The 26600-nt window shown below is 37.7% G+C and overlaps 1 long non-coding RNA gene across 1 annotated transcript in view; it reads right to left on the bottom strand.

Annotated features, from left to right (window-relative positions):
• Positions 1 to 43: 43 nt before the first annotated feature.
• Positions 44 to 26600, bottom strand: part of LOC121926271 — a 34906-nt gene continuing 8349 nt past the window's right edge. The window contains exons 2-4 of the long non-coding RNA XR_006102993.1: positions 8951 to 9007; positions 5151 to 5338; positions 44 to 1061 (exon numbers count right to left, since the gene is read on the bottom strand). This is a non-coding gene — a long non-coding RNA (uncharacterized LOC121926271). The remainder of the gene's footprint in view (positions 1062 to 5150; positions 5339 to 8950; positions 9008 to 26600) is intronic.

Raw genomic sequence — 26600 nt, 5'->3', positions numbered from 1 at the left:
CAGAGACTTTTGATGCCCTTTCTTTTTTAGCAAATCCTTTTATTTGACTGTTGGGAATGAAGCAGTTTTTTTGTTATGGCAAATGCAGACTTGTGTTTTACAGCCAAAGCTATTTAAAAGGTTACACAGCTGGTCTGCAATGCTGAGCAGGCCTCCAGTACTGGAGAGAAGGAAGTGGTGCTGCTAACTCCATCAGCATGGGTAGTAAAGAGCCATCCGTTCTTTTCTCTTTAATTTTCTCCTCCTTCCTCTCTCATTTATGGCCCAGTGGAGTTGATAGGAGAAAGTGTTAACAGTGAATGTTAAAATGACATATTCTGGGAAGTAAAAGGATGATTGTCTATGAATGACTGTAAGTGGCATATCCATTCTCCTTACATGATGGATGAAGACTGGTATCCATAAATAAGCAATTATTGGGAAAGTGACTTTGGATATGGAGTGGGAGAGTTTGATTACAAAAATAACATATGTTGTAAAATCTTGAATCCATTTTGCCCATATAGCTTATTTTTATTTAAGAAATAGAAGCTCTCCGTGCCAGCCTGTATAAAATTGCAGCCTATGAATAATCATACCTGACTTTGTACAGCAAAAGTTTCTGACCGAAAACAAGTGATTCTCAATAGAGTTATAACCAGATGAGCATTCATGACTTTTGACAGCTGAGAGGGAAGGTCTGGTCAGAATTCCAAGAGAATAAAGAGGAGAAAGCATCATCATCATCATCATCATCATCATCATCATCATCATCATCGAGCTTTACAGTTATTGCTTGTGCTATAGAACAGAGGTTCTCAAAACTGTAGGCTGTATGGTCCTGTATTCACTCACCTGCCATGTTTGATAAGAGAGTCCCCCTATTTCTGTATGTTCTCTATAACACACACACTATGTGCAGGAATGTTTCAATCTGTTTTGCAGACTGAGCCATAGTTGGTACTTAAATATTAAAAAGAATGTGACTTACCCAAAGTCAGCCAGCAGGTTTGCATGGATGAATGGGAATTCAACCCCTGACCTCCAGAGCTTTAGTCCAACAATCAAACCAAATAAGTTTCCTAGATGCATATAAATAATTCAAAAGAACATTAAAGAGCTTTCCCATACCAAATTTATCCATCTAATAACTTCCACCCAAAAAAGGCCACAATGGGACAGCCCAAAAACATGTGTTTTGGTGTCCCCACATAAATCAAATCATATCCCTTGAGCATTAGATCAGTAGAAAGAGCATATATACTTCATATTGCTGCTACCTGCCTTCTCTTCCTTGGGACTAATGACATGGATTTCCCAAATGCATATAAAAGGTCAAAGATGAAAATTTGCTATACATCATATGTGTGTAAACCACTATATTCTGAGAAGTTAAAGAATGTGGATTTGCACATGTTTTTTTATTCCTTGCTTTTTGATAAATTTATCCATAAAAATTTACCTGTCTAGTCTTTTTTTTCTTTGTGTTGAAAGGATTCAAGTCTAATGGCTACTGCCACCATGAACAAAACCATCTGTCTTCTGAGATAACTACCTTCTAATGATAGGACCATCACTATGTATACTGAGGTGATTTCTTATATTTGTAAAAAACAAAAACCTGAATATTAAATAAACAAAATAAGAATATTATTAAATAAATAAAATAAGAATTGAAAAGCTTGCAGATCTTTGTAGCATTCATTCTGAAAGCTACAACTGGAATTCTAAGGGCAGTTTTACTTCTAACACTAGGAATGCACTTCTCTACTCAGGTCAGGATGAAATGAATATTTGAAAACACTGGAATAACAGACCCAAAAAGGGTTTTCCCAAGCATTAGGAAGCCATGATAAGTAGTATAGTACAGTTTAGAACTCATTTTGCATGGAAAGCATATTTCTATACTGAATATTTCTGCAGAAAGAACATTTCTGCTCCAAAATTGTATTTTCTACACATAAAAAAAAATCTACATGTGTTTTTTGTTCAAAGTCAGTCACAAACTGCAAACAGTCCCTAAAACTGCACAAATTTCAAGCACCTTATTCCAACAAGGACAAAAATTGTAAAAGTATTCATTCTCATCTGTGAGACTGAAATTACAAAGATGTGCATCCTTATTATGTTCCTAACTTTTTTATTGAGGAAAAAAAATCTGCACCAAATATTGCAAATGTGGTAAAAGTAGTAATATGAAAAAGGGGGCAGTTTAAATTAATATACAGTTCATAGACACATGGCTGTTTAATTCATACATATACATATGTTTATTTTTTAATAGGTATTGCTGAAAAATATAATTTATCATAGGCATATGGTCACTACTACACCAAGACTAACACTGATGAATAAAATATAAAAACAGTCAGGTAGCAACTCCGCATAGTGTATCTTCATCATGCAATATGTGCTTGCCTTCTATGTCCTATCACAGTTTTTGGTTTAAACAAAACAGTCCTGAAGTCACATCTCCCACAGAAGCTAACAGTCAAAATAAGCGCTTCAAGGACTGCGGTTTTAGTGAGTTTGGATCCAAAACACTATGGGACTTGGAAAAGTAGTCCTATGTCTTTGGGAGACCAGAGAGCTTTGAATCAACTGGGATTCTTTTGCCAAGCAATGCAGCCTATTACATTTTTGGAACAGAGAAAAGGGGATCATGTATCTAAAATCACACATGATAGGGATGGAGAGGAAAGATTTAGCCCCACTGAACCCCCTGTATCCAGGCTGCACCATTAAAGTGGCGAAATTGGAAGAAGTTTCTACAGCTGTTATAAGTCTGCCTAACTAGCTCCAAATCCTGCTCAGGAAGCAAACTAAATGCAGCTTAGCCACCCCCACCAAGTAATTTCACAGTCTGTAATAAATATACTGTTACTTTAAATTCCACCAGCTCCAGCCATATCAGTGATGGAGCAACACAGATGTACAAATTACATTGCTGTTTATGCAAAGACGACTGAACCGCACTATCTCTGCACTGTGAAAACTGAGCGTGCCTCTGGAAAAGGCTTGAGAAGAAGGTGAAGTGGCCTGCAGTTTATTTTGTTTCTTGATGAGATCACTAACTATTGTAGTAAACACAGGGACAATGGAGGAGCTGTGCAGGGAGACAGTTAACTCCAGGAAAGGGGAAAAAATAGAGGAAGGACTAAGAAAAATAAAATAAAGCCACTGTGAGAATTTTAAAGGATCTGTTCCAAAAGGACTCTGTATAGAGCACTGCTGTTTTGATATTTGTTCCCAGTGGGAGGATTATTGGACCATAAATTTGCCAGTGGTGCAAAAGAGCAAGTCAGGGTAGGTGAACATACTGAAGTCAAGAACGTTTAGCAGTTTTTTGTCTGATAGGGATGGGATTCTTTAAGAGACCTCCTCTGCTTCTATTGCAAGATATCAAGACCATTTTTAACTGGTATGTACTGAATGTGGTGCAAAGAATTCAGTCACCTGGAGGGAGGTAGATGAATTAAAGAAATATTGTTTATTCCTTTTATTCAGTGGTGAATTTTCATTACAATTTTAGAAGCAATACTGTCAGGTTTTAAGACAATAGTAATGGTTTTTCCCCTACTTTTCTTAGATCCATAGCCTGCATCTAGAATTTTTGTAAGAAAACTTTAGGAAGAGCAGGCAGAAGAAGTGCAGACATAAACAGAGAGCCAGTGTAGCTTTGAATAGGTTTTTTGGGGGGGGGGGGGGGTGCATCCTGAAACTCAATCCAACTAAAAAAATCTCCGAATTATAAACTTCATTAATAACAGCAGGTATATAAGAACAGTATTGACTTAGTCAGTGGTGAGAGGAAAACACTTTGTATTTGCTCAGATGGGCTGTTCTGTTTATTTTCCCCACATTTCAATTCTGCCATCCAGTTTTAATTTTATGTACCCAATTAAGCATTTTTGTTTATTTGTTTGTTTGACCAAAAAGACAGCTGTAGTCCTGTGATCCCTGGGTTCACAGCTAATTCAGCCACTGTTAGGGTCATAGATAATTAGTTTTAGGTGACTCAGAAGAGGACTTGGAGAAAATGTTACTTTAGTTTTTTGTGAGCTTTTTGGGCTTATGTGACCATGTTCTAGAAGAATTTATTCCTGATGTTTCACCAGCATCTGTGGCTGGCATCTTCAGAGAAATGTTACTTTTTTATTACATCTTTCATCTTCCCCATGCTCATTGGGGGATTCCAAGAGGTGTAGTCCACAAAAGTGAGCTTTCTGAACCATGCATCTCAGCAAGGAGGCACTAAGCTGAAAGCAAAAAAAAAGTTGTTCCTGAACATTTAGGAATCACAGCTGTTGAATCTTTCTGTTCCAAATGTATTCTTGTCCCTCTGTAGTGACAGCTAAGGTGTTAGGCTATAAGCCCAGCCAGTATTTAATCTTTCCTTATCTATAAAACAGAAAAAAGGACAACTTACTTCATAAGGTTCTTTTATAAATGAAAGAAATTTCACATTAAGAAGTGCTAAAAGTGTTTGATAATATGTGCAATGTTAAAGGCAAGGTAACACAAAATATGAGAGCTACCCTCTGAATGTTGCCACAAATAAAACTGCAGAGAGAAAGAAAGAGTTTGAAAATACAAATTTCATTGTAAATCAAAATGCAGAGGCAACAAGCAATATTGTGCTCTGAGGGTACTGGCCACACAGAGAGAAAAGAAAAACCAGCCATTTGACATTGAAAACAGAATCCTAAGGGAAAACTCTAGCATATAATGAGATGAGACGAATGAATAGCAACATTCTGTGCTGTTTCTGAGAATGGGCATTTATAGAATAGTCAACACTTGCTTCATTCAAGGTCACAATCCCATTGAGATTTACCAAAAGAAATGGGGCTTCCTTCTGAGTAGACATGTATAGGTTTGCTCTGAAAGTCACATCAGTGAAAAATGTTTGATTCACAACTTGCATTATAAGTGTTGCAGATTGACTGGTGATCATTCTTTACAAAGAACACAATTAGAAACCCTGCTCAAATAAAGTATTCTGCTAAACAATATCTGTGTCATTACTCTGGGACATTTTAGCAAGGGAAAAGCATTTATGTATTCAGCTCAATATTCTTACACTGAAGCACCATGGAAATATATTTACCAATCATTTTCTCTACTTTTACAAAATTAAAACAAACCCACATGATATTCAGTGTTCTTACCTTATGTGTGATGCAAACTGGCCCATTATGTGAGGTACCTATGTTTTGATATTAACCTAGATCTCATGTAGAGAAGATCCCAAAGGGATCGGAGCAGCAGCTTTTGGACTTCTTCTGGGGTATTCATCGCTTCCTCGTGATACCATTGTCTGGTTTTGTTCCAGGTTTTGAGCAGGGTTTCCCCCATTCTAAAAGGTGTAAGAACAGCAGAGTTTTGAACTAAAATATACTGAGGTTTGGCCCACTCACCAGAATGTAGCCTTTGAGAAGTTATCTGAAATTGAATCTGTTTTTAAAATAGTTTCATACTCTTGTACAGTGTACAAGAGAACAAATCTCTGCCCTTGGGGGAGGTATGATTTATTAGTCAACAAAGAGAGAAAGGAGCAGAAGATAAAGGAAGTGGAGACAAGAGTAGACAACGGAAGAAAGTATGTTACTGAAGGTGCAGCTATTAGCCTGCAATTCTATACATACTTACCTGGTGTTATGTACAGGGACCTTGTAGTTCAGAAAACTAGGCTTTTCAGCATTGATTCACAAAAACTTTATTCAGGAACTATAGATGTTCACCACAGATGTGTATTGTCAGGACCAAAGAACCATCCTTAGCAATGCATAATTAAAGCATGCACAAATTTAAATTTTGAACGAGCTGCAATTTCATTTGTCAGTAAAATATAGCACTCTCCATGAATGCTCCACCATTTACTCCCATGAAACTGACCTTGAGTGCCCAGCTACAGCAACCTTTCCACATTCCTTTGTGGTTAATAGGGAATGTGGGCAGCAATATTAGCAATTAACATATTACTTACATGTCCCATCATTTAACAGCATACTTTATAATACATTGTAAGGAAGTAAGGCTAGGACAAGCACACCCAGTTCTTATAATTATGGCAGGAAGGCTGAAGAACTCCACTCTTGACACCTGGATATAATTTCCATTTAATTCAGTAGGGCTTACTTGTGAGTACCCACACATAGCATGGTGATGTTAGGCTCAGTTACAACTGTTCACTACCCTGACAGTGTTTTGGGCCAAAGTCTTCAAAGAAGAGGTGGCATTTGAAATACCAAACATGGATCAATCCCTATCACATCCATTTGGGCCCCAACTGTCAATTGTTAATATTATTTGGTGGAGTTAAATACAGCAGGCAATATTCAATATACTATAATTTCTGGTCAAGCTTTTCATTAAACAATATGTATATCAGAAATCATTTTTGGCATCCCATAGGATATTTTTCAATTGATGGCAGTGTCCACTCTTTAACTCCTGGATTAGTGTGCTGCAGAAAGTGGAAGGGAACCATTTTAAAGTGGAATATAGTGCGCATTGGTGGAAATATATTTAAAATAATCCCTTAATTCCAAGGTACAATATATATGTTCCATTTATGATAGCAAATAATTTTTATTATAGCCTTGTATCCCCCCCCCCTCATTTCCTTGGAAACTTTTATGGATCCTCTTTCAAGTATTTCTTAAGAAAAGTGAGAAAAGCCTAGCAGTATAGCAGTTAAATGTAGCAGTATAGAAAGCCAACCAATTTGCATAAGGTACAAAAGAATTACTGTAAAAAGTAACATATCACAAAATCTTTATTCTGTGCTCTTGCTGAGGTTATCATTGTAGGAATTTCAGGTGATGCTTTATCATTTCCTTTTCAGGGATAATTTTAACATTCCTGTTATGCTGTATGTATTTCACATTATCTTTCCTGTACTTTTATTTTAATTACTTGAGTTAAAATAATTTTTACATGACCAAAACTGTGTTCTTAATGTAATATCTTCTTTAATAAGTGTGCTTTTAATTTCCCTTTCTTTCAGAGAGTGCTATGAGAATTGTGATTTTTTTTTGTTTAAAAATACAATTATCTATATTGTTGGATCTTCTGAAAAATCTATATTTAATACTTTACTATCAAAATGTGCATAAAATAAATTTTAATGTTACTGTATTATATAGGACAAAATCAAGTAAATTAGCTAATGTTAACCATAAACAAACCTCAGTGGAACTATATAGGAATACAGATAGCTGCTTTATACTGAATTGGTCCATCCAGCCCTCTGTTTTCATTTCTCAGTGACTGCAGCTCTCCATGGGTTTAGACAGGATTCTCTCATTGCCCTACATAGATATCCCTGCTATCCCTGTGATATGTTCAAATGCCAGCCAGGTAGGAACCTGCTAAATTTCTAAAATCATATGAGATCAGATGTATTCAGGGTGAAATGATAGTAAATATAAGAAATAATAAGACAGGTAACCAAAGTACACCATGAAAAACAGCCAGACTTAATAAACCCATGACAATCAATGAGAATTAAATTAGTTGTGACTAACATCCCATTGATTTTAACAGACTCTACACTAAGCATGACCAAGTCTGAATCAGACAGTATGTTGTTGTTTTAACATAAATTCCAAAACTACATTTGCTGGTTGAGTGATTGAAATAATTCCAAAATAATTCTCAATATAAGTTCACTTTACTTGAGTAGAAAGAAGGAACTGCTAGTTTTGTTTCAAACATGTTATAAAATTATGTGCTTGACATCATTTCTGACTTATGGCAATCTTAAAGCAAACCTATTCTGTGATTTTCTTGGCAAGATTTGTTCAGAGAGGGTTTGCCATTAGGGCTGAGAATGTAACTTCCCCAAGGTCACTTAGTGGGTTTCAATGGCCAAGAAGGGATTTGAACTCTAGTCTCCAGAGTCCTAGTCCAACACCCAAAACCCACTACACCACACTGGGTCACATGGTATCAATGCAAATACAGTATTGAAATTTAAAGCTTCTGTCGTAATAAATGTGTTGGTATTTAAGGTGCTTCAAGACTTCTTATTGCTTTTACTTCATCATGCTAATACAGCTATTCTGGAAAAACAGCAATGTATCATTGCATTGGTTCTTTTCCAAATTTTAACTGAAGCTATAACTGCAGCAAAAGAATATTCATACAGGTCAGTTCCCCATCCCTGAAGAGGACAAGAATAGTTCAAACACACACACAGGCACACAGAATCTCTCTCTCTCTCTCTCTCTCTCTCTCACACACACACACGTTCATCTATTTCAGATTCTGTAGCCTTGTACTTTAGTGTCCTCTAGTGGCTGAGCACACATATTCTCTGTTGGGTGTGTGTGTGAAAAAAAATTCAAACACATATCATTTGGCAGAAATGAAAACTTTTGTCTCAGTGTGTATAACCAGGGGACCAAGCTACATGACCCTTTGGGGGGGGCATTCCTGGATTTCTGTCCTACACAGACCATATGTATGCAAAGCAAATTTGTCATAATGAATGGCTATTGCAAAAATAAGATGCTAACTATGCACAAATTAGTATCTTTTCCCAGAACACACAGTGCAGAAACATACTGACCATCCAGTGGCTGATTTGCCATCTATATGTGGTCAGTGTGAGGATTAAGAGTCTGTGAGAGGACAAAAAGCGTGGGGACAAAGAGCTGCCTTCGGTCAAATCACACCATCGGTTCATTCAGATCAATACTGTCTAGAAACAGGAAAAATAAGCTTGTGTGTGTGTATCTATGTCTCTATGTGTGAATCTCTTCCTTTATCTAAGGTAATATTCCAGAGTACTTTAAATTTCTTACAGGGGAATCTTTTACAGGATATAGATGGAATGGGAAAGAAATAAGACAACAGAGGGAAAAAAGCAGAGGAAACATTTTGCTGCATTCATGGATAAACCCAAGTGTTCACCTATTCATGAAACAAAACATAAAACAGTTCTCATTTCTAAGTCTCTCACCAGAGTCTGAAGAGATTTTGCTGAACAATTCACGCACTTGAGTTTAAGGGCTGGATACTACAGAAAGAAAACAAGAGTCTGGTGTTAATCAAATCTGGATGGTCTTCTTTAGACATTGTCTTGTCTCTAGCATAAAGGCACACAAGGGCATGAACTTTAAGCCTACCACACAGCAAGAAGCTTGCCATTTCATGCAATACAACTGCCACTTTCATACTGTTTTGCACCAGTTGCAGGAGTTGCATAACAAAGAGCTATCTCTGTAAGGGTATTTACATAATTTCAGGCCAAACTGTGAACTGAAACAGCACCCAAAAGATATGGCAGCAATGAGTTTGGGGGGGGGAGGGAGGAAGGAGGAGGGGAGGCAGAGAGTACACGAGTGATGCTAGGGCTGGCCCTTCCATTAGGCAGAGTTAGGCCATCATTTCAAGTGTCAAATGATAGGAGATACAATCAAGGTGGGAGAGGAAAGAGTGCTGTGCTAAGTGGCCTTGCCTCAGTGGTGTCACAAGGGAGGTGGTGAGGACCACACTAGATGACACTTGGAGAGTGCGCTGGTGGGAAGGGGCTGTCTTTTGGGTCTGGCAGCTCTGCTAAAGCAAGTCTATTCTTTTCTCACCTAGCTAACAGCTCCATCACATCTGGAGAAGGCTGCATGGTGGCAGTAGCATCTCGTCCCTATCAGCAGCTGCTAGTGAGAATGGGTAGCCTTCCAGGTCTGGTGGTTCTGCTAGCCAGGTGGTAATAAGAGTTACCTCCTTTAGTCACCTGGACAGCAGTTTCACCAGGTCTGGAAAAAGCTGAGGGCTGCAGCAGTTACCACCAGCAGCTGCTAGTGGGACTGGGCTGCCTTCTGGGTCTGGTGGGTCTGGTGGATCTGCTGGCCAAGTGGTTACACATTTTTGCTTCCCTTTGCTACCTGGCCAGCAGCTCCACCAGGCCCAGAAGAGAGAAGGCAAGTATTAAAAAATGATCTACACTGGGTGTCAAATATACTAGATATGCCACTGCCTGGCCTACATACTCTGGCATTATCTTGGTGCTTTCTAAATTTGATACTGTCTCAGCACTAATGTTGAAAAAAGCCCATGTGCCAGTCAAGTCACCTTGAGGAGTTGTAATAGGAAGCATTATCTTGATCTCAGACACCAAAATGTTTTGGGCTATCTGTGGGTCAGGCAGAGAATACTGAGAATGTTATAAACAAAGGTTTTAAGGTCTAAACAAAAGGAAACATACTTCTTGCCCTGCCTCCATCATGAATTGGAGAGCTTGTTGTCAACTCATCAGAAAGCCTGTGGTAGATTCTAGAGTGGGAAAAGTCCACATGCAACTTTCCCCCATTTATGATGATGCTTAGAAATTTGGCTTAAATTGAGTTTTAAATGAAATTCAGTAGCAGTCCTGGACATTATGGCATGGATCGCTGAGCATCAGAATTTATGACCATTTGTACACAAAGCTCTGCCAATTTATAAGTGTACACATATTGGATGTACATCCTTGTTCCTTCAACCACCCTTCCCTCCACCCAGTACAGTGGTGCCTCGGGTTACGAAATTAATTCGTTCCATGGCACTGTTCGTAACCCGAAAAGCCTTCGTAAGCCGAATTGCCATAGGCGCTAATGGGGAAAAGCCGCGATTCCGTGCGAAAAAGCCGAAAAAAGCACCAAAAGTTTTTTCGTAACCCAAAAAAACATTCGTAACCCGGAACAATGTTTTCCTATGGGATTTTTTCGTATCCCGAAAATTTCGTAACCTGGGTATTTCGTATCCCGAGGTACCACTGTATTGGAATAGCATAGTTGACAGCACTGACAGCCAGACATCAGGGGAGCTGTAGTTGTTGAAGAAGAAAACAAACATCTTGTCTTTTTTACCTAACTCGCGTAATTTATATGTCCAAGAATAACAACTTTCCCTTAGCACATTTTAAAAGAGAGAGAGAGCCAGTAGTGAGAAAATATCAAAGAATCCTGGCCTGGAACATTTGCATCATTTCAAATTCCAAGGTAGATCTGCCAGATTCACATAGTTCACAGCTAGATCATTTTAACTAGTTATTTCAATCTATTAAGTGTATGTTTAAAATGAACAGTAAATCTTTAACTGTGGTGTTTATTTGTACCTTAAAAACATCTACCAAGTCAGTTTTAATCCCTACAACTATAGTATATCTATTTACTTCAGTTACTCCATAGGTATGCAACTCTCTCCTCTTCAGTCTTCAATCTCAAGTTTCCTCAGCGAAACATAATAAATTAAAGAAGCAAATAGAATTATAAACCTAAACCAAAACAGTGCACAGGCAATATCAACAAGCAGCACTGTGTTCTTGGGATTCTGGCCACACACAGTGAAAAAGAATCAGTGGTGCAGGCTTCAAAACATAACATGGAGCGAAACCTCCGGGGCATAATAATTTCAGACAAATTGGCAGAATTCTTTGCGATTTCCCAAAGCAAATGCATACCAAATAGCCTACATATGTTCCATTCTAACCTTCTAAGTTGTATTCATGGGAATCTTAGTTTCAGAAAGATTACTAGGGAGATCTGTGTTTAAAAGAAAATATAGCTGTATTTTAGATTAATTACAAATGTTACAGCCTGGTGTTACACTGCAGAATTAATGCAGTTTGACACCATTTTTACAGCCATGGCTCAATGCTATGGAATCCTGGGGCTTGTAGTTTGTTGTACCACCAGAGCTCTCTGACAGAGAAGGCTAAACATCTAACAAAACTACAAATCCCAGAATTCCATAGCATTGAGCCATGGCAATTAAAAATGTCATTAACTGCTTTTACTGTATTAATGCTGCAATATAGATGCAGCCAGTGTGGAGTGCATCAGTTCAGTGCTCCAGCCACTCACTTCCCTCTCCTCCATTGCACCCCCCACTGCTAAACAGTGAGATGCCATTCTGTACACAAGCATGTTCAGTCCTCACTGCCCTGCAATCTCCTTTCATTTTGGGGTTCCTTGAGACATATAATCCCTATTGCAGAGACATTTAAAAAAGCACAATTTGTTCATTTTGGCCACTGGGTACTTATCACTTTCATCCCTAGAGTCTTTTCAGAAAAGGTTTTAAGAGCTGAACATGTGCACAGGCAGTGTACAAACTGCCTGCACACATGTCTAACTCTGTGAATATAATTTCTCCACTTTGGCTTTTCCCCTTCTTTGTTTTGGAATCATGATAGTGGACCTGAATATTATCTATCTAGACTAGACATGGGCAATTGTTGAGGGTTAGAGACATGCATTGGCCCCACAGGGACCCCTGGAGGGCTGCACTTTCAAAATACCACATCCCCACAAAAAAAAAAAAAAAACTGTCAGTGTGAAGCCAATATCTCCATGGTTTTGGTCCTCTTAGATCCATTTTAGGCTTGGGGGAGAACTTTTTTCACTAACATTAGTGATTGGGAATGGCACTTCTCTGGGTCACAGCAACTTGGAGAAAAGAGTGGTTCTCCTAGTCTTTAAAATGGCCCCAGTTGTGCACAACATGGAGAAATTACCTCCTACCCCCACTAGGGTCTTTTGGAAACATTTGGGAGCAAAAATAAATGAAGATAATCTATTCTGAAGGAGATTGGGATTTAGATGTGGCCCCCACTTTTACCACCTCTGATTTAAATATTGAAATGGCTCTCTTTACACACATTACATTTGCCAGTCTCTTTCTCTCACCTTCTTTTTAGGAACTCCATTCCCTTCTCCCTCTCATGAAGTCTTCCTTTTTTGTTTGTTTGATCAACCAGGGTTTGCCACAGAGTTTCCAAGAAACTCCGTGGCAAACCAAGGGTGAAATCACCCTGTGTTAAGGTCCTTTTGCACTGGGATCAGGCTGAATCCTCTGGATCCATGTCTAGTCTGGTAGGATCTGCCCTGATGCTGCACCTTGGGTTTTGGCCTGTGTCATTCAAACAGAACAACATGAGGCAGGGGGAACCATGGGCCTTTTGTCCTGTCCAGACAGCCCCATAAATTTCAGTAGGAGAGCCTGTAGAGCTGGCTTTCATGTGTAAGTCATTCTGAGATGGGAGTCTCATGGATATTCCCTTCCCAGACAAAGAGAGAAAGGACTAACTAACCTTTTACAAGAAGGGGAACTGACATCTGTAGGCAGAAAGGAAGTAAAAAAAAGCTTGAGTACATACATTAAAGAAAGAAGCAGAGAGATTAAACAAAAGGGCATGCAAGCTCTCTAGAGTTCTCTCTCACTAATCACTTTATACAAATATGGATGCCTCTTTGCCTCAAACATGGGTTGAGTTATCCTGTCCTCATAATTTCTCATGAAAACTCTTTATTACTTCTGAAAATCTTGGGGTATCTTGAATCTGCCATTTTGTCTACATCAGCACAAGGATGGGAAGCCCTAAACCAGTGATAAATGGAATTACACTGCCTCATTCTCTGCCAACAAACTAAAGATACAGGGCAGAATCTTGTTGGAGTCTTATGTCTTTGTAAGTGAACTTACATATGCAGGAAATAGAATTGGGAAGTTTCATAACATCCATATCCAATAGATAGCTGTTGTTACTATGTAGCAGAGCCAGCAAAATTGCCCAATGTGCATTGTGTGCTGATGTGCATTTTGCTGTGCACTGTGCACAGATGTGCATCACAATCATTGGTCCCGATGTGTAGCAAGCACTTTTAATCGTGTCCTGATATTCAGTTTTGCCATTCATAAGCAGGGATTTTTTTTAGAATTTCTGCTATTTAGCCAAGTGTATATTAAGTTACATTAAGTAAAAGGTGATATAGAATTCTAGCAAACATCACCTTGTAGGTATTCACATACACCTACAATGGCACAAAACTTGCTTGTGTGTGTGTTCACATGTGCATGCACACACATGAGAGTGCATGAATGGATCAACTGCTCATTGAGGAGAAATATTTGGGTGGGAAGATCAATGTGATAGTTCCCACCTACCGTGTTGTTGAAATTAACTAGGAATTATTATTTACAAATTTCAGTTCTTTCTCTTTTTCCTACTCCATGCCATTCTTAGATTTAGACAAGGATGTACTAACTACAATATAATATATCTCAGTTTGTAAGTCAGGAGTAGATCATGTCTTTTACTTGCAATAATAATCCAGCAAGTGACTACTGCCTGAAAATGGAGTACAGTACATTCAGGTACTATGAAATGGCTTGGAGCCAGGTTGGTGGTAAAAATCATCCTTACTGTACTGTTGCAAGCCCTTCTCTGAGTAGCAACAGTGTGTGTGTACCATCAAGTCACCTGTTAATGGCAACCCCATAAATTTCACGGGTGTTTTTGTTGGTTTGTTTGTTTGTTTGTTTTGGCAAGGAATACTTAGAGGTGGTTTTGCCAATTCCTTCCTCTGAAATATAGCCTACAGCACCTGGAAATCATTGGCAGTTTCCCATCCAAGAATTATCCAGGGCTGCAGTGTCATTAATGATAACCTCTAGCTTGCCTCCATTTGCAAACCTTGTTCCCATGCAAATTTTGGCATTTCAAAATTGTAAGAGATGACTTTAAAAATATTTGAGAGATGGCAGGCTTCCTCACATATATGCATGAAAATTAACATCTTGTAAAACAATAACACTTAGTGGGGCCATTTAAGCTTATCCCTTCCTCCCTCTGGTGCAATGAGATCAGCCTCGTAGTGCCTTAAATTTACTGTATCCTTGAGACATTTCTTCTAAATATGTATTTTTAAAATGGAAGATTATACATCTTTCACTCTCTTGCATGACACCTCTTTCTCCTATGTCTGAGCTAACATAAGGATTTGATATGACTTCCATCTTGATAAGGTTTTTTCTCTTTCTGTCATTATTAATCCATTGCAGTCCATGGAGGAGGTGGGGAGCAAAGCTTTATTCCTATAGCCATAAAAGCAAAGTTTCATTTTTATTGACATTGCCTTTCTAATATATATAAACAATGTGTTCCTCATAACACAATTGCTCAATCGAATAATTTTGTAACTGAGAGGAAGGCCAGATTAATGGTTAGCTCCCTGTTAGCATAGACTCTGACCCATCTACTGCAAACAACAGATCAGCTGTCATCACCTCACACAAAAAATTACAGAAATGCCAAGTAATAAACAGAGGTTCTGTTTGTTGGATTTGTTTTTCCTTTGTTTGTTTGTTTTAAATATTCTTTCTGTCTCGTTATCTGTATTGTAAGAGATGAACTTTTAACAATGTCTGGATGCTTGTCAAGATGTTTTACAGATAATGGTCACAGGAAATAATAGGAAATGTAACATAATAATTATAGATTTGAAACCAATTTATGAGCAACTTTTTTTATTTTCCATTGAGACGTATGACATAGGCTTACATTTCTTTTGGCTAGTAATAAAGCAATGACTCCAAAATTGCACATATATGCACAGCACTCCAGAAACCATCTAAATAATAAATTTTGTACCAGATCACCAAAAGCTACTTCTCCACTTTGACATATCTAGAGATACAATAGAATTTTTACTAAGGTCATAGCCATGACACAAGAGAGGCTTCTCAGTGGCTGCTCCCACCCTCTGTAATGCCCTTCCATGGGAAGCTAGGCTGGCCCCCTCCTTGCTTGCTTTTCGTCATCAAGCTAAGACACCTTTCTCTAAGCAGACATTTGATATATAATCATATCAGGGTGCTTCTTATGGAACATATGTGTTTTAGTTATGCTTTTAACTTTTGTATATTTTTATGTGGTTCTATACTGTTCGTAGATTATTTTAATTATTTTAAATGTAATTGTAATTTTAAATGTTTTTTTTTTCATCTGTGAGCCTCCCCTTCTAGGAGAAAGATGGCATACAAATGAAATGAAATGAAATGAAATAAATATCTTCATTGCAATAGGTTAAATTACAGCAATAGTCAATAATACTGCTTTCATTGGGATTGGCCATCCAGGTGCTGAGAGGTGAAACAAGTTAATTAGTTTCATCATTTGTTTCTTTTATTTTTAAAATTCTATTTATATGCTGCTGTTATGGAAATGCAAGTAAGGCAGTAATATTAAAACAGTTAAATACAATATTAATATAATAAAGTGACATCAATAATAATTAGTCAAGAGATACATTATGGTTGGAAAGTTCCTTCAGTTCAGCTCCAAGCTTCAGTTCAGCAAATTAATTAATAAATAAAATAAAACTGCAAATAAAATAACACTGTTCTTTTTACCTAAGAGAACACCTCTCTAGATATCTCCAGGTCCTCCAGTGCAACTCTATGGTCAACATCTGCCAGAGATTGATCATAGAATCATGCTGAAGTACCTACAAAAGCCTAGAGAGGTGTTTTCTCTAGGAACTTCTAGGTTCTCCAGCACAACTCTATGGCCAAATTCCAGCAGAGTTGCACTGGAGGACCTTGGGATTCCTAGAGAGAACACATTAATCAAAACCACAAATAAATCTGCAAAAGTCAAATCTGCAATTATGGATGCCAAACTGTAAATGTCAATGAAACCAAATTCAGAATTCCTTCACCCTTTGAATTCTACAAAGTAACTGGGTGAAAATGGTTCAAAATGAAATCTAGGGTTCTCCTGAAAATTCCTATGTGGCTCCAAAAGATAATTGAGTAATCCCATACTTTTTGAGGGGAGTCTCAGTGGGTGCTGCAAAGCCAAGAAAACAATGGGTGAGGCATAGAGCTCTCCCAGCCATGTGAAACAAACCTCTCTCCTGAAATCTGGTGCCTTGTAAAATCAACTCCTATTGAAAGTCTTCACTCCCCTAAGAGGAATGGAGGCAAAAAAGGGTCCTGACCCAGTGCTGGGGGCATGCTTATCTCTACCTGCTTTTCTCTCTTTTTTAGTTGCATTGTATTAATTTTTTGTGATTTGCTTTGAATCTCAGTTCTGGGGAGAGTGACAGAATTTAAGACACACAAATAAAATAACAAGAGCATCAAGAGCTGCTGGGCAAAGAGGCTCCTTACTAAGGGTAAAGAACACTAAGAAATGTTCCCATCTTCAACAAGAAAGGTGCTTTGCAACATTGGAACACCTATTTTAAAAACTGTCAATGAATGAAAGATTTTTCACATTTGAACATGCCTTGTGAAAAATTAGTTTTCTGAAAAAATGTTTTTGCAGGAAAGAAGAGGTATTTTGAACAGAAAAACAAAGACTGGTTTAGCATCTGCACTGCCTCACTCGAATGACAAGTAATATTGGATTTTGGTTTCAGCTGGGTGTCATCAGTGTCTAATATGTTGACCACCTCTTACTACTGTTTCATACAGTTGTTCAAGTGAATGGAAAAACAGAATGGAAGCCTGTGAGGTATTATAGCAATAATTGCCATAAGATCAAGTAGGGTTCCTTCTATGATTCAGGTATGCTAGCAAAAGAAAGAAAGAAAGAAAGAAAGAAAGAAAGAAAGAAAGACTTAAAACTAAACAGAAGTTGAAATATGAGTTTCTAAATATGTCACCCTAATTAAGTAACAACCAAACTTGCAACATGCCATTTAAAGAACTGAATTTTGAAAGACACAAGCAATTATTACATACAGTGTTGAATTGCAATTCAAATAAAACTCTCTATTCCACAGGGACAAGGCCACAAACAAAAAGGCCCTACATAGTACATCTTGTATCAACTCTATTCAGCTAAACAGGGGATATAGAGGATACTGAAATTAACAAAGGGGAAATAGGACCACAATAGCCAGCCCTGTCTGCTCAGCCTTGATTCCCTCATTGATATTTTTGTACAAAAGGCTGTAAACATACAATCCGAACCATGAATGTATGGTGGGGGGATTTCTCCTAGAATGAAATGCAAGGCACCTTACAAAATGCTAAAACAGGGTAATATTTTTTTAAAAAACTGGTAAAAAACACACAAACACCCATCACATTTCAAAAAGTGTAAAGACATTTTAAAAAAACGCAGCACACAGACCTAATAAAAGGACTTCTTGCAACCAATCATTAAATGCCTGTTAGAATCAAAAAAGAATAGAGAAAGGACCAACCTAGCTTCCCATAAAACGGAATTGCACAGATTGGAAGAAGTGAAAGGTCTCTCTCTCTCATGTCCTCATCAAATGGGCCTCTGATAGTGGTGAGAGAAAGCTATCCTTCCAGGATTTTAAATCTCTAGCAGGTTAATATATGTGATCTTTTAAATCGTCTGGTTCAAGATTAAAGGCAACCAAATAGATATTACCCAGATGTAGTCTAACAAGCTTGGATAGTACTATAGTCAGGCATTATGCTCAGCATTTTCATTGGAATTCTGTGCCATAATCATTACAATATGCAGTCCTCTTCTTAATACAGAGGAACTTTTGGTTATTTCACACTCAGCAGTAATCACTTGTGATTCCTTCCTTTCTTGCTATGTGAAAAATAAATTAGTGAGTAGCTCTACACTTATATGTCACATTGCCTGGGTTTGATTCTGAGGGATGGCTATTTTTGTTCAGTAACATCCCACTGACATAGAATTAAGTTGGTTGATATGCAGATCTCATGAAGATTATTTCTTACAATTAAAGCAGAAAACTGGAAAAGAAAATAAAGCTTTGAAGTACCAGCCTCTGTGTATCTACTCACTGAATTAAATTAAGTTTACTTCTAGCTTTGTGGGTATAGAACTGCAGCCACAGGGAAGCATGATAGAATATGTATGCATATATGTATGAACATATAGCTCTCCTTTGTGTTGTCAGACAGAAAGAAATCCAAAATGGCTACCAGTCCCTGAACTTTAAAGGCATAAAAAAGCCATAAATCTTAAGAATGCATACTTGGAAACAGCTCCTCTTGGATTCAGTGCCATACAAAGGGGATTTGTAACACGTTTAAGTCTAACTGAAAGATAATAGTTGGTAGCATGAACTTTTACAGACTTGAGCCTATTTTCTCAGATGCACTGAAGTATGGCTCAAGTTTATGAAAGCTCATGCTACCAACTCTGTTTCAGTTAGTCTCAAAGATTGTATTACAAGTTGCATACAAAATTGCATACAATTTTCCAGACTAACACAGGTATGTGCTGGATTCAATGGGTGTTTCTGAGTAACATACATAGACCCTGTCCTCAAAAAAGGGGAAAAGTATACACCTGTACAGTCAAAATCATCTCCAGCTAATTGGAACACCATTTAAAAAATTCTTCTTTTTTCGTTGCTTAAGGTGAAAGCCTTTGGCTTAAGATAACATTTTGCTTCCCTGAAGAAACATTATTGTTATCTTGATTTGGGTTCAGCACTTCCCAGTTCACAAGCCAAAGGCATGGATCTGGGTATAAGGATGTTCCTTATTTCTCTCCTGACCTAGACAGATCACAAGAAATGAATCCCAGGCCAATGCTTTTCAAGAGCTCCTCCTAATTCCTTTAAAACAGTGTTCCCAATGATATACACCAGTGTGATGAACATTTTTCATGTATTATTAATACATTTCTTTGTACAGTGTTCCAAAGAGGGAGGTAAAAAAAAGTTTTGATTTATTCCATACCTTAAACCCAACGTGACAAAACACTGCGATGGCAGCGGGCTGTCTCTTTCTTTTACCAAGATTTGAAAAACTGAACTTAAAAGTCTAGAATTATACTCAGATGCATTTCTCTCTTGTAATATTAACATTTTTTTTATTACCTGAACTATTTCCCCTGTCTCTCTTGACTCCCACAGCAGGGACTCTCATATTATTTCCCGCAGCGTTCCACCTCCACTTTCAGAGACGCGGATTTGAGGAGCTGCCCTACCGTTTATCAAAGCTTTCCCCTTGGTCATCAGAGAGAGAGAGGCTTGTCTAGTTTGGGCTGGTATGAAATTGCCGGCTTCTACTTTTTTCCCCCTGGCTTTTTCTTCTTCCTCTTCTTTGTATTGAGTTATCTGTTCACAGCTGAGTAATCTCACTAGAACTGCTGGGATGATGATCTTCATGCGGCACCTCTGGTAACTAAGCCAAGGGCTTGTAAGAGCAAAGTGTATTTATAGCTAGACACACAAAACTGGGGATGTGGCGGGCAGAGCTACAGGATACGCTGCATTTATCCCACACCTTTGACTGCCACACCTATTCTTTGGCCACCAATGCACCTCTTCCAAGAATAACTACTGTAAGAACTGAAGTTCCTTGTGCTACTTGAGTTTCACATCAACTAAATGCCATCAAATATCCAACATTTTTTTTTTATTACAGATGCCTAATGGGCCTTTTAAATATAACCCTAGTCATACAAAAGTGGTTTATCCATGAGAGCTTCCTTACAGAATGGAACAATACTCACTTGGCCCGCCACAGTGCCAGTTCTGCATCTAGGGTCTGGTAGATTCATTCTAGTCCATATGGCTAGATCATTTAGATGTCATCCTTCACTAGCCACATGACAATATACAGTTTCTTCTATGGCGAGAGCAAATGCCTCGATGAATTTTTGTCATTTGCACTATGACTGGTGCAGAACTGCCTGGGAATAAGCCGCATGCAAGTCCATAGAACATATTTCTGGATTTGGGCAATTAATTGCTTAGTGCATTGATTTATTGTTTAAATTTGTAAGTATTTACAAATGTAAACAAAAATTGTCTTTTGGGAGGAAACACTTATTCATTTTCTATAACACATTCCTGAATCCTACCAATAGTAGCAGAAGCCCTTCTATGAGAGAAAATTAGATCTTCTTCTAGAGTATTACCTAACACTCAATGCATGTTTTGCTAGATTTTACTATGGTGAGTGTCTTCATTTGGGGTTTTGTGCTAGACTGGATTTTTAATTGAATGTTTATTGTACTATTTTTATATGTTTATTTGTTCTCTACATTGAACAAAGAACCTCTATAAGCTTTCAGTAAATATAAAATATAAAAATGTAAGCATATTGGATTGGATCCAGACCATAAGAGTTTGAGCAGATCCACTGAAATCAACAGATTTAACATTAATCATGACTTTACTATATCTGATCCAGAACATAAGTCTCACGAATGTAAATTCCATTGACTAATGGGACTACTCTAAGTATAGATCCAGCCCATCATAGGTCCTAATTAAGTGGGACAACTTTTAAACTGATCAAAGGGTTTTAAATATGCTAATCTAATTGATCAAAAGACTAGATGTTGCTGCTCTATGTGCAGTGAATAATAGTATTCTTTCTTGTCACACAATTAATTGATCATACCCTGGGGGGAAAGAAGCATTAGACAGAGGACATTTTGCAATGTTTTACATGAATGAATATGGTGAGTGACAAGGCAAACTTAAACAGCAAACTCAAGTTTGTTGTGGGGATATTGGAGCCTTTTGGTAACAGAGATAAACGTTTGGATGGATTTTTTGTCCCCTAACTTTAATAATCTAAAAGTTTACTGTGCAGTACTTCGCTATATAACCCAAAGGCTACAACAATGTACTGAAGGTCACTGTTGCACTTCCTTTCCCTCCCAACACTTCTTCAATAGCCAACAACAAGGTTGGTTCAAGACATTTTGCTGCCAGGGGCACAGAACAAGCTGATACTCCCTACCCATCCCATGTCAGGAAACTGGCTGCATTTGCAGGATGAAAGTCTAGGACGTGTATAGCTCTGTTCTGTAGCATGTACAGCTCTGTTCTTCAGCAGAAAGAAACAGCCATGGAATCCAGTAGGAATAACTGGGAGGACTCTGATGCTGGTTCCCAATGTCTGTTGCCTGAAAGGATTGCTTTATTCTGTGTCAATGGCTGAGTTGGCTCTGACTTTTAAAGGGATGTGATAGTAATGCCAGTCACAACTACACTGACAGAGGATACAGAATATTGGCTAGTTATGCATCATAGGCACACTTTAGGCAAACATTTAAGGGGATATGTGGTGCAGTGGTTTGAGTATTGGAATATGACTCAGAAAGCATGGTTTGAATCCTCATTCAAACACGAAAACCCACTGGGTGATCTTGGACAAGTCACAAGCTCTCAGCCTCAGAGGATGGCAATGACAAACCCCCTCTGAAGAAACTTGCACAAAAAACCCCACTGTAATAGGTTCAGCTTAGAGTCACCATAAGTCAGAAACAACTTGAAGGCACACAACACATACACACACAGATGGTTCCTGGCCCATGTCTAAATCTACGAGCATTTTGATATGGAAGCGAACAATCTTGCTTCTCATCTGACAGACCATATAAAAAGAGTGTGTGTAAATCCCAGCAGCCATTTTGTTCAAGGAATGTTTTTGACAATGTACATTTAGGAGACATTTCCTCTCATACAATCCTCCTTTTTTCAGCTGAGTCCCTAGATCTTAAGCAAACACAGTGGCACATTCTCATAGTCCTTTCATTCAGGTACTCGGAAAAGAACAGTTTATGCAGAGGTGTTTAATAAATCAAAGAGACACTTACAACAATGCGGATTGCTCAGTCTAGGTGATTAGTTTTTTTGTATGCCTCTTTAGTCATTAGAAAAGGAGACCAGAGCGTGTGGGCTAGTCTCTGTGTACAAATGACTGATGGAATGGGGAGAGATCAGAAACAATATTGTAGACAACAGATGAACACAGAATATTTAAAAAGCAAGGAGGGAAGAGAGAAGCCCTGCTGAAAGATTAAAGAATAGAAAGAAGTACAAATGAGCAAATCAATTATTGTGTGAAGATTTCTAGGATGTTGTTTAATTCATAGTGGTCTGTGCTATATTAGGTTTCCTCACAGTTTCTTTTTTTTATTGATGTTTCTTTTAGCTCCTTCTCTGGCTTCTGATTCTATGGGACTGAGCAATCCTTTGAGGGTAAGTGTTATGAAATGGAGGCCTGATCCTGCCCATCATTTCTGAGAGAATTAACTGGGTTCATTCACATTGTCATATTGATTTCTACAGTGATGAAGAAGTAAGTGATAATAATACAAGAGTTTAGGCATCAGGATGTGGGAGTGAAAGCAGCTGTTCCTCCACAGAGCAGAAACTGAGCAGGGAACCTGAAGTAAAGCAAATATACAATTTTGGTTGTAGAGACACCACTACTGGCCCATCTTCCTGTCATTTTATCAGATGCATGGATTGTACAATAAGCACAGTATGGCCCCTTGTTCTTGGCTGGGCCGGAGCAAATTTCAGATCTCCGAGGGACCCAAACAAGACAATTCCAGTTCTTTTTAAAAAGAAAACCATAGTGTTTTCAAACCCAGTTTTTGATCCCACTCCTATTGCTTTTGACAGAATTGTAACAGCCCATCATGCGGCCAAAATCTGAAGTCAGTGTATCAGACAACCTGAATATGGATATCTTTACCATTCAAGTTGTTTTACTTGGTTTTCCAGACATTCTATTCAGTTTAACACTACTTTTCAGTACAATGCTCATCACATTTGATGGAAAGAACAACCTTTATAAGGGATTGTGGGGAGACATGGCAATAAAACCCTCCTTGATCGGCCCATTCATAAGGTGTGAGGGACATCCCACCTTTATATCCTTTTTGTTTCAGGCTTTTTATTTCTATTTTCCCTTCCATTGGATCTCATGAGTCTGGAGTTTGTCATGATCTACCTCTGACACAGTCAGAAAATGTACTCTTCATACCCATACTGCCATACAGTGTAGCAGCTATCGCAATAGGCTTTCTGCTGCCTGTCAAAAGAAGACCTCTGCAACACATCTCCCTCTCTAAGGGCAAACATCCCTGCAAATCCTACAGAATCCTACAGCTCCAGAGTCACCATCCCACAATCTGTAAATCCAAATCCTTAACTATTTAGATGCAAAGGGAGCTTGCAGCGCCTCTGAAAGACAGCACTAATTGAAAGACAAAAGTTGGTAGCATGAGCTTTCGTAGGTTTAATAATAATAATAATAATAATAATAATAATAATAATAATAAATTTTATTTGTATCCCGCCCCTCTGAAAACAATCGGGGTGGCTAACAAGTTAAAAATACAAAACATATCAAATCCCTAGTACCCTCCCCCCCTTAAAAAGGTATTAAATCTAATAGAGAATCAAAACCAGATGTAGGTTTGAGCCTACTTCTTCTAGTTCATTTGCAAACTGATTTTCCAAACAAAGACAACTAACTATTTAGCCACTATGAAGTGACTACAAATCTGATGAACAAACTTACCCACAAAATCCAGTTATTGTAGCAACTTTGGAGATATACATATACATATATATGCTGCCTTTCTGGAACTTGCTCATTGCCATTTCTTTATTAGGGATCAAAAGAATATTCAAAAGCATTTTTAAAATAGTAAAAACAAAACATAAAATTATCAAGTGCCAGGAAACACTGAGAAGCAAAATCCTGGACCGATGAGAATCTCTGAAGTTTGAGATTTATTTTGCACTTGGTATTTTTGCACAGGAAGCAGCAAAATGCTGTTTTCTGTGCCAAAAAAAAGTGAGAATTTTGCACAGTAGTTCCAACTACAATATTTTTGGCAAAGAAAACAGCATTTTTCAGCATTTCTGCACAAAAAAAATATATGTGAAATGGTTTTTGAAAATGGTGCAGTTTTTGAAAATGTTTTCACAGCGAAATTTCCAAAATTACTCATCACTTCTTTTGGGAATGAAATTTGTGAAGAATTAATTCCCTAATGTTTATGCATTTATAAAGAAACTGTACATATTGTTACCGGGTCTCTGTCTCTTTGTGTAGTACATATTGTTGTTATTCACAGTTGCACCAAAATCTGCTGAAAGTGTTACTCAGAATCATAATCAAAAAGATACTCTATGATCAGAAAGATTTTTTTCCAATGCAGTAGCAGATATTTTCAAAGGCACCTTGGCAGTTTTGTCATCCAAATCTCATTAAAATTCACTGCATTTCTGTAGGAACTGCTGTAGTCCAATAGCTAGTGCCTATGAAATTGAACAAATCACACACACAAGCATTGAAGTCACTGTTTTGTTTCTCTTTAAGCTTTCTTAGCCACAGGATGTAAATTGAAATATGGCCCTGTCTATCTCTCTGAACTGTTCTGTAACTTATATTCACAAGCTATACATTTGTACCATGGGAAGGAAATAAAACATCTACAGACGACCGAGAGAAGATAGCCGCAGATTGTTATAGATTTTAATCTCTAGTTATTAACTAGAAGTTTTATTGTGATGTCTGAAGTTTACCCTTGGTATTTTATGTTTGAACTGTTATTTGTTTATGCTGGTCAATGACCGAATAAAATTCTACTACTACTATACATTTGTACCATAGATATTTTTCCAAAGATGCAGCAGCTGTAGTGAGCCATAGGAACTAAATCAAATCAATTAAGATATCAATTTAGTTGTAAAATATCTAATGAAATGGGGCAACTTAATTAAATTCATTTTTAACATAGTTGATTGGTTTGAGTTGTTAATTAAATAAGGATTAATAATTAAATGAGAGACCAACAAATTTTACATTTCCCAGTTGGTTTCTTCATAAATGCAAATGGATATCACACTTTACTTTTCTTCAGGATTTCAATATGGTAGTTTAGCTAATTTCAAGATTAAAAGATCTTGAACCATCAAATAATATGGGCAGATTGGAAGGTGGCAGTTTCTGTGTTCTGTACCTGACACATTAACTGTCCCAGGAAAACTGAGTTTTGAAGCTTTCAACCCTGGGACATTTGCTGGAATAAATACACTAAAAATAAGATCCATTGTGGTGTAGTGGTTTGAATGTTCGACTACAACTCTGGGGACCAGGGTTGGATTCCCTGCTTGGCTGTGGAAATCCACTGGGTGAGCTTGAGCATGTAACACACTCTCAGCTCCAAAATATCCCATGATAGGCTTGCCTTAGGGTTGCCCTAGTTGGGAGTGAGTTGAAAGCAGACAACACAACAGCTAATGCTAAAAAATAGGGAGATGAAATTGTAAGAGACAAGAGAGAAAGCAAACAGATGGTCTTAGATAGGCTGGGTGGGATATGCTAAATTCATTTTGTTATTACCTGTTCTCCCAAGCCCAAGCAGGGATGGGGTGTGTGTGTGTGATAATCACAGGTGGCATTTCCAGCTTCATTCTGTTAATGTAGCTATCTAACTTAAAATTAAAGAGAAATTTAAAATCAGCTTAATAGTTAATTAGCCTGCTTAGTAGTTAATAGTTAATGTATTTGCATAAGATATTTTAAAGATTTTTTTAACTAAGTGCATTAACTTTTTTATACTGATTTACTTATCTGTGGCTGTATATTAAGATAGCAGGCATAGCCTACTCTCAGATTGTTCTGGATCAGGCTGATCAACCACCAAATCTAAAATGTATCTTGTTTATGACAGCCAAACACAGCCTAGATATAAAAATAGATACAAAACCTGTGCTGTGTGATTTGGCCCATAGATCTGAGAAGCTATATTAAAAAATAAATAGACTTCAGCATAACAGATAAAATTTATTAAGAAGTATCTAACTTTTGCAAAGATGTAGCTGAAGTGATGCACAAGGGCATATCTTAATAGAAAGCATAGGAAGTGGCATCACCCAAATATGATCTACATTTCACTTGATCAAAGACTTTGAGAAAAAATAATTAAAAAGTAAAAGCCTTATGCAATGAGATTTCAAATAAAACTTTGGAGGCTGACAAGATGCATCTGGCACAACTTCAAAGTCTTTCAAAGTACATATAATCAATGTTTGTCAATAGCAGTTTTGCATCCTTTA

The sequence above is a fragment of the Sceloporus undulatus genome, chromosome 3, assembly GCF_019175285.1.
Source record: "Sceloporus undulatus isolate JIND9_A2432 ecotype Alabama chromosome 3, SceUnd_v1.1, whole genome shotgun sequence".
Taxonomy (NCBI): Eukaryota; Metazoa; Chordata; class Lepidosauria; order Squamata; family Phrynosomatidae; genus Sceloporus; species Sceloporus undulatus.
The sequence above is the reverse complement of the archived record's forward strand: the minus strand, read 5'-3'. Positions and strand labels throughout refer to the sequence as shown.